Below are 9,070 nucleotides of genomic sequence, written 5' to 3'. Positions count from 1 at the left end.
CCCTACGGGGCAGGGCCAATGCTCGATAGCTGTTTCTCTAGAACCATACAAGCTATCAAGGTCATCCTAGCCAATTATCATCTATGGCCCATGCACTAATGGTACACCAAAATTTGATATGGACACTTTTGTGGTCACTATTAGCCAATCACATTCCAGCAAGCTTTTAACAGGCGGAATGTTAATCAGGTCAAAACTTATATACTATATACGGGTTATTTATATGCCCTTTTTATGCCTTGTGTTTTTTCAATTTAAGAACTGAATTTGTTTCACCAAATGCGCACTAGAGTGCAGTAAGACACCACATAAAACCTGATGAACACTACAGCTCAATTTATCAATGCTTTTCAACTAGTTTACTCACACCACTCATCTAGCATTACCATTATGGTCTTTATGGTCACGCTGGTCACCCAGCTTGGTTATGTTGGCCATCCAGCTTGGTCATGCTGGCCATTCACATTGGTCATTATGGTCCTGCTGGTCATTCAGCTTTGTCCTCATAGTAATGGTGGTCTTCCAGCTTGGTCATACTGGCCAACCACCTTTGCCATGCTGGTCATCCAGTTTGGTCATTATGGTCTTCCAGCTTGGTCAATATGGTCAACAAGTTTGTCATCCAGATTAGTCATGCTGGTAATCTAGCTTGGTCTTCACGGTCATGCTGGTCATCCTCATCCAGTTTGGCGATGCCAGTCAACCGGCAACATGTTTTAAGCCTAACTGGCCTCCAGGGGTCTCTTTGCCTGTAACGCTCGAACCGCGTAAATCGCCGCTTGCGGCTATATTTATTAGGGGTTCGAGCACGTAGTGCTAGAAACCCTATTGTAATTGTTCTGATTATTATTATTATTATTATTATTATTATTATTATTATTATTATTATTCTTATTCTTTTTCTGCCATAGAAGTGATCGGGCAGAAGAAACCGTAAGGCCTACAGGGCTGAGACTTGGTCATATGGTAGTACTTCTCACCGCTACTCAGATTCAAAAGATGAGCCCGATCGGCCTCAAGGGGGCGCTATGGCGAAGGTCAACGCGTTAGGCCTCGTAACTGCCACGCCCTGATAGCTAGAGCAAAAATTCTTGCACTATATGATTCCTTGGTTAATGGCAAATCAAAAAGGTCAATAGAACCACTAAGCTCCGCCCACTTAGATTTTTTGCTATTTAGCATAATATGCAAAACCTACTTTTGAGAACTTGTCCTAGGGTCATTGACCAATCCTGTCATATTTGGTGTCAAACAACTCAGCAGAGTCCCAACCTCAATAATTATCAAAAAAATTGTGAAATTTGTAAACAATATGGCCGCCATATGCAAATTAATCTTACCGTGGCACACCCAAATTTACTCTAACAGCTGTAACTTTTGAATGCTTAAACCTACACTAATGCCACTTTACAACTTTGATGCCAACATGATTCTGAGGTAGCCCGTCAATCTGTGTAGACATACGCCCCCAGGGGGCGGAGCCAAAACTAAAAATCTGTTTCTCAGGAACCGTACAAGCTATGAAGCTCTCCTTTGGCATGTATCATCTATGGCCTATGTCCTAATGTTTTACAGAAGGAAAATTTGATATGCAAATTTTTGCGATCGTTATTAGCCAATCAGTTTCCAGCAAGCTTTTGACATGCTAAACAATGACCAATCAGGACGATACTTATACCCTACATGTATCTCAGGGCCTTCTATCATCCATTAAAATATGGCGTTGATTGGCCTCAAGGGGGCGCTATAGCAGAAAATCAGTTATATCTAAAGGTACAAGTGGCCTAGGCTTGTTATTCTTTTTTAGTTGTATACTTTGCTGTAGCCTTTACAACTTTGTAATTACATGTATTTACCAAAAATGGAAAGATTTTCATCAGTGGCCAAAAGAGTAAAAATTGCTCTTTTCGAACTTGTCTTTAAGTCCTTAATCAATCAAAATAACTTTGGTCTTGATGCAATCTTGAGACCCTGTAGGTAAATAATTATCAAAAAAATCTTGACATTTTAACTATTTGAGGCCCATAAACCTTGATCAAACATGTACGTGAAAGCCTTTTCAGAGTTATTTGGCCAAAACTCTGTCAAAGTTTAAAACATGCCAAAACTGTTAAAGCTACTAATTAACAATGACATTTGAAGCACATTTGCCAAGTATGAGCCAAATAAGTCTTCAGTAGGCTCTACAGTGAAAAAATAACTATTTTCAATTTATTCTATTTATCGCTATTTTCCAACCTAAATGGACAGAAGACAGGAACCTTTCACCCTATCAACACACAAATTTATACACATATATAGACTGATAATCTGATCTTGATTGCAAATTTTCAGCCAAATCGGACATGTTTTCCCTCTACAACGGCTGGAAAACTACAGCGATTTTGTAGGCCTCAAGCCTGTATTATCGCTTTTTTCAAACCTAAATGGACATAAGTCAGGAACCTTTGACCCTATCGACACAGAAATTGACATACATATATAGACTGATATTGTGATCTTGATTGCAAATTTTGAGCCAAAACAGATATTTTTTGCCTCTAATATGGCCAAAGAGCAACAGCCATTTTGTAGGCCATAAGCCTGTATTATCGCTTTTTTCAAACCTAAATGGACAGAAGTCAGGAACCTTTGACCCTATCAACACACAAATTTACACACATATATATGCAGACCACTTAATCATGAGTACCAATTTGGAGCCCAATCGGACTTTTCTTCTCTTTTTAATAAATAGAAACACACTGATAGGGAATGTTCTGTCTTACTTATAGAGTGATAGATTTCCAGCAGGTTATATGTGGTCTCTTGCTGCGCTCTGGTGGTCATTTGGTGAAACAGCTACATTTGAATTATTCTAAATTAAAGCTCTGCTGAACTTATTTAATCATTTTTGTCTTGCTTAATTGAACATATTTATCCTTCTTGGTCATGCTAGTCAGCCACCTGGGTCATTCTTGTTTATGCTCCACCCACTTAATTTTTTTTTAAATTTGCATAATATGCAAAACTTACTTTTGAGATCTTGTCCTTGGATCCTTGACCAATCATGACATGTTTGGTGTCAAACAGTTCAGCAGAGCTTACTCCTCAATAATTATTAAAAAAATCTTTACATTTATAAACAATATGGCCGCCATATGCAAATGAGTTCTACCATGGTGCAGTAAAATGTCTTTAACACTTATAACTTTTGAATGCTTAACCTAACACTAATACCACTTCAGTCCTTTGATCATTACATGATTCTCAGATACCCTGTCAGTTTAAGTAGACATACACCCCCCCAGGGGGCGGGGCCAATGCTCGATAGCTGTTTCTCTAGAACCATAGAAGCTATCAAGGTCATCTTAGCCAATTATCATCTATGGCCCATGCACTAATGGTACACCAAATGAAAATTTGATATGGACACTTTTGTGGTCACTATTAGCCAATCACATTCCAGCAAGCTTTTAACAGGCGGAATGTTAATCAGGTCAAAACTTATATACTATATACGGGTTATTTATATGCCCTTTTTATGCCTTGTGTTTTTTCAATTTAAGAACTGAATTTGTTTCACCAAATGCGCACTAGAGTGCAGTAAGACACCACATAAAACCTGATGAACACTACAGCTCAATTTATCAATGCTTTTCAACTAGTTTACTCACACCACTCATCTAGCATTGCCATTATGGTCTTTATGGTCACGCTGGTCACCCAGCTTGGTTATGCTGGCCATTCACATTGGTCATTATGGTCCTGCTGGTCATTCAGCTTTGTCCTCATAGTAATGGTGGTCTTCCAGCTTGGTCATACTGGCCAACCACCTTTGCCATGCTGGTCATCCAGTTTGGTCATTATGGTCTTCCAGCTTGGTCAATATGGTCAACAAGTTTGTCATCCAGATTAGTCATGCTGGTAATCTAGCTTGGTCTTCACGGTCATGCTGGTCATCCTCATCCAGTTTGGCGATGCCGGTCAACCGGCAACAGGTTTTAAGCCTAACTGGCCTCCAGGGGTCTCTTTGCCTGTAACGCTCGAACCCCGTAAATCGCCGCTTGCGGCTATATTTATTATTATTCTTATTCTTTTTCTGCCATAGAAGTGATCGGGCAGAAGAAACCGTAAGGCCTACAGGGCTGAGACTTGGTCATATGGTAGTACTTCTCACCGCTACTCAGATTCAAAAGATGAGCCCGATCGGCCTCAAGGGGGCGCTATGGCGAAGGTCAACGCGTTTGGCCTCGTAACTCCCACGCCCTGATAGCGAAAGCAAAAATTCTTGCATTATATGATTCCTTGGTTAATAGCAAATCAAAAAGGTCAATAGAACCACTAAGCTCCGCCCACTTAGATTTTTTGCTATTTAGCATAATATGCAAAACCTACTTTTGAGAACTTGTCCTAGGGTCATTGACCAATCCTGTCATATTTGGTGTCAAACAACTCAGCAGAGTCCCAACCTCAATAATTATCGAAAAAATTGTGAAATTTGTAAACAATATGGCCACCATATGCAAATTAATCTTACCGTGGCACACCCAAATTTACTTTAACAGCTGTAACTTTTGAATGCTTAAACCGACACTAATGCCACTTTAGATCTATGATGCCAACATGATTCTGAGGTAGTCCGTCAATCTGTGTAGACATACGCCCCCAGGGGGCGGAGCCAAAGCTAAAAATCTGTTTCTCAGGAACCGTACAAGCTATGAAGCTCTCCTTTGGCATGTATCAGCTATGGCCTATGTCCTAATGTTTTACAGAAGGAAAATTTGATATGCAAATTTTTGCGATCGTTATTAGCCAATCAGATTCCAGCAAGCTTTTGACAGGCTAAACAATGACCAATCAGGACGATACTTATACCCTACATGTATCTCAGGGCCTTCTATCATCCATTAAAATATGGCGTTGATTGGCCTCAAGGGGGCGCTATAGCAGAAAATCAGTTATATCAAAAGGTACAAGTGGCCTAGGCTTGTTATTCTTTTTTAGTTGTATACTTTTCTGTAGCCTTTACAACTTTGTAATTACATATGTTTACCAAAAATGCAAAGATTTTCATCAGTGGCCAAAAGAGTAAAAATTGCTCTTTTCGAACTTGTCTTTAAGTCCTTAATCAATCAAAACAAATTTGGTCTTGATGCAATCTTGAGACCCTGTAGGTAAATAATTATCAAAAAAATCTTGACATTTTAACTATTTGAGGCCCATAAACCTTGATCAAACATGTACGTGAAAGCCTTTTCAGAGTTATTTGGCCAAAACTCTGTCAAAGTTTAAAACATGCCAAAACTGTTGAAGCTACTAATTAACAATGACATTTGAAGTACATCTGCCAAGTATGAGCCAAATAAGTCTTCAGTAGGCTCTACAGTGAAAAAATAACTATTTTCAATTTATTCTATTTATCGCTATTTTCCAACCTAAATGGACAGAAGACAGGAACCTTTCACCCTATCAACACACAAATTTATACACATATATAGACTGATAATCTGATCTTGATTGCAAATTTTCAGCCAAATCAGACATGTTTTGCCTCTACAACGGCTGGAAAACTACAGCGATTTTGTAGGCCTCAAGCCTGTATTATCGCTTTTTTCAAATCTAAATGGACAGAAGTCAGGAACCTTTGACCCTATTGACACAGAAATTGACATACATATATAGACTGATATTGTGATCCTGATTGCAAATTTTGAGCCAAATCAGATATTTTTTGCCTCTAATATGGCCAAAGAGCAACAACCATTTTGTAGGCCATAAGCCTGTATTATCACTTTTTTCAAACCTAAATGGTCAGAAGTCAGGAACCTTTGACCCTATCAACACACAAATTTACATACATGTATATACAGACCACTTGATCATGAGTACCAATTTGGAGCCCAATCGGACTTTTCTTCTCTTTTTAATAAATAGAAACACACTGATAGGGAATGTTCTGTCTTTCTGATAGAGTGATAGATTTCCAGCAGGTTATATGTGGTCTCTTGCTGCGCTCTGGTGGTCGTTTGGTGAAACAGCTACAGGTGAATTATTCTAAATTAAAGCTCTGCTGAACTTATTCAATCTTGCTTGTCTTGCTTAATTGAACATATTTATCCTTCTTGTTCATGATGGTCAGCCACCTGGGTCATTCTTGTTTATGCTCCACCCACTTAATTTTTTTTTATTTGCATAATATGCAAAACCTACTTTTGAGATCTTGTCCTTGGATCCTTGACCAATCATGACATGTTTGGTGTCAAACAGTTCAGCAGAGCTTACTCCTCAATAATTATTAAAAAAATCTTTACATTTATAAACAATATGGCCGCCATATGCAAATGAGTTCTACCATGGTGCAGTAAAATGTCTTTAACACTTATAACTTTTGAATGCTTAACCTGACACTAATACCACTTCAGTCCTTTGATCATTACATGATTCTCAGATACCCTGTCAGTTTAAGTAGACATACACCCCCAGGGGGCGGGGCCAATGCTCGATAGCTGTTTCTCTAGAACCATACAAGCTATCAAGGTCATCCTAGCCAATTATCATCTATGGCCCATGCACTAATGGTACACCAAATGAAAATTTGATATGGACACTTTTGTGGTCACAATTAGCCAATCACATTCCAGCAAGCTTTTAACAGGCGGAATGTTAATCAGGTCAAAACTTATATACTATATACGGGTTATTTATATGCCCTTTTTATGCCTTGTGTTTTTTCAATTTAAGAACTGAATTTGTTTCACCAAATGCCCACTAGAGTGCAGTAAGACACCACATAAAACCTGATGAACACTACAGCTCAATTTATCAATGCTTTTCAACTAGTTTACTCACACCACACATCTAGCATTGCCATTATGGTCTTTATGGTCACGCTGGTCACCCAGCTTGGTTATGCTGGCCATCCAGCTTGGTCATGCTGGCCATTCACATTGGTCATTATGGTCCTGCTGGTCATTCAGCTTTGTCCTCATAGTAATGGTGGTCTTCCAGCTTGGTCATACTGGCCAACCACCTTTGCCATGCTGGTCATCCAGTTTGGTCATTATGGTCTTCCAGCTTGGTCAATATGGTCAACAAGTTTGTCATCCAGATTAGTCATGCTGGTAATCTAGCTTGGTCTTCACGGTCATGCTGGTCATCCTCATCCAGTTTGGCGATGCCGGTCAACCGGCAACATGTTTTAAGCCTAACTGGCCTCCAGGGGTCTCTTTGCCTGTAACGCTCGAACCCCGTAAATCGCCGCTTGCGGCTATATTTATTATTATTATTATTATTCTTATTCTTTTTCTGCCATAGAAGTGATCGGGCAGAAGAAACCGTAAGGCCTACAGGGCTGAGACTTGGTCATATGGTAGTACTTCTCACCGCTACTCAGATTCAAAAGATGAGCCCGATCGGCCTCAAGGGGGCGCTATGGCGAAGGTCAACGCGTTAGGCCTCGTAACTGCCACGCCCTGATAGCTAGAGCAAAAATTCTTGCACTATATGATTCCTTGGTTAATGGCAAATCAAAAAGGTCAATAGAACCACTAAGCTCCGCCCACTTAGATTTTTTGCTATTTAGCATAATATGCAAAACCTACTTTTGAGAACTTGTCCTAGGGTCATTGACCAATCCTGTCATATTTGGTGTCAAACAACTCAGCAGAGTCCCAACCTCAATAATTATCAAAAAAATTGTGAAATTTGTAAACAATATGGCCGCCATATGCAAATTAATCTTACCGTGGCACACCCAAATTTACTCTAACAGCTGTAACTTTTGAATGCTTAAACCTACACTAATGCCACTTTAGACCTTTGATGCTAACATGATTCTGAGGTAGCCGGTCAATCTGTGTAGACATACGCCCCCAGGGGGCGGAGCCAAAGCTAAAAATCTGTTTCTCAGGAACCGTACAAGCTATGAAGCTCTCCTTTGGCATGTATCATCTATGGCCTATGTCCTAATGTTTTACAGAAGGAAAATTTGATATGCAAATTTTTGCGATCGTTATTAGCCAATCAGTTTCCAGCAAGCTTTTGACATGCTAAACAATGACCAATCAGGACGATACTTATACCCTACATGTATCTCAGGGCCTTCTATCATCCATTAAAATATGGCGTTGATTGGCCTCAAGGGGGCGCTATAGCAGAAAATCAGTTATATCTAAAGGTACAAGTGGCCTAGGCTTGTTATTCTTTTTTAGTTGTATACTTTGCTGTAGCCTTTACAACTTTGTAATTACATGTATTTACCAAAAATGGAAAGATTTTCATCAGTGGCCAAAAGAGTAAAAATTGCTCTTTTCGAACTTGTCTTTAAGTCCTTAATCAATCAAAATAACTTTGGTCTTGATGCAATCTTGAGACCCTGTAGGTAAATAATTATCAAAAAAATCTTGACATTTTAACTATTTGAGGCCCATAAACCTTGATCAAACATGTACGTGAAAGCCTTTTCAGAGTTATTTGGCCAAAACTCTGTCAAAGTTTAAAACATGCCAAAACTGTTGAAGCTACTAATTAACAATGACATTTGAAGCACATGTGCCAAGTATGAGCCAAATAAGTCTTCAGTAGGCTCTACAGTGAAAAAATAACTATTTTCAATTTATTCTATTTATCGCTATTTTCCAACCTAAATGGACAGAAGACAGGAACCTTTCACCCTATCAACACACAAATTTATACACATATATAGACTGATAATCTGATCTTGATTGCAAATTTTCAGCCAAATCGGACATGTTTTCCCTCTACAACGGCTGGAAAACTACAGCGATTTTGTAGGCCTCAAGCCTGTATTATCGCTTTTTTCAAACCTAAATGGACATAAGTCAGGAACCTTTGACCCTATCGACACAGAAATTGACATACATATATAGACTGATATTGTGATCTTGATTGCAAATTTTGAGCCAAAACAGATATTTTTTGCCTCTAATATGGCCAAAGAGCAACAGCCATTTTGTAGGCCATAAGCCTGTATTATCGCTTTTTTCAAACCTAAATGGACAGAAGTCAGGAACCTTTGACCCTATCAACACACAAATTTACACACATATATATGCAGACCACTTAATCA

This window comes from Astyanax mexicanus, chromosome 1 (genome assembly GCF_023375975.1).
Source record: "Astyanax mexicanus isolate ESR-SI-001 chromosome 1, AstMex3_surface, whole genome shotgun sequence".
In the NCBI taxonomy this organism is placed as follows: domain Eukaryota; kingdom Metazoa; phylum Chordata; class Actinopteri; order Characiformes; family Acestrorhamphidae; genus Astyanax; species Astyanax mexicanus.
Note: the sequence above shows the minus strand (reverse complement) of the source record.